Below are 1,043 nucleotides of genomic sequence, written 5' to 3'. Positions count from 1 at the left end.
TCCCCCGGCTGCCAGATGGGCAGCCCATTCCCCACACGGTCCAGCTCCCATTTATTTGTTGTTGTGAGGAAAATAAAGGCAAACACTGACAAAAGGACTAAGAAAACTCACTGTCTCCAGGCATCAGGCATTAAAGCTGACCAGTTGCTCTTTCATGCAAACTCCTCACGTACAGGGGAACCGGTGAGCAAACAGAGACCACATGCTAACCTGGCTGGGAAACAAGCTGACTCAGGGGAACATGTTGCATCCTTGGAACATCTCAATAATATTTACAAAACCAAATCCATGCTGATTATCTACAGTTGCAGGGCTTGATTGCCAAGGTGGGTCAGCTCTTCTCCTTTCCCCAGTACCTCCGCAGTGCTGATGAACACAATGAGGGGCCAAGGCATCTGCAGCTCTGCGGCTGCCTTTGCCTCTCGCCCATCGGTGGGGTGTGGGCTGCGGGGCACCTGGCAGGACTTTGGACCCGCTGAGCAGCTGCAGCCCCCTCAGGCTGCCCAAAAAGGCAGCTGGAAAAAGCTTGTGACTTCAGTGCAATTTTTTGCTTGACACCAACTCCTGCAGATTGGCAGCCACCAGCATGATTTCTTTCCAGCGAGATTTTAGGCATCTTGACACTTCCATAAACAGTGCAGAAATGCTACAGAAAGTCGCCAAGATCCATGTACCTCCCCGAGCACAGGTCTCCTTCACACAACTGAAGAAACAACTCTTCCTGGTCCCAAAGGAAAGTCCTTAGTCAGAATGAGGAAAAAAGGCTGTTATTACTGGGGGCAGCTAACCCCATGTCATGCCCCCAGGCTAATTTCAAACAAATTCGGAAACAGCAGTGGAGTTTGCTGCATTCCCAGACAGGCTTGCGGACTATGGCCCCTCACATACAGACCTCAAATATCTGTAACACGTGGTTATATGAATGTTACGTACGTGCATCTGGGCAGAATTTGCCTTTTGATGCCACAGTGCTCTCCCACAAGTCTTAGTACACAGCAGGGGATGTTTTACTGTTTTACCAACAGGGGTATCACATTAAGGAA

Source organism: Pygoscelis adeliae, unplaced genomic scaffold (genome assembly GCF_000699105.1).
Source record: "Pygoscelis adeliae isolate BGI_AS28 unplaced genomic scaffold, ASM69910v1 Scaffold111, whole genome shotgun sequence".
NCBI classification, from domain to species: Eukaryota; Metazoa; Chordata; class Aves; order Sphenisciformes; family Spheniscidae; genus Pygoscelis; species Pygoscelis adeliae.
Note: the sequence above shows the minus strand (reverse complement) of the source record.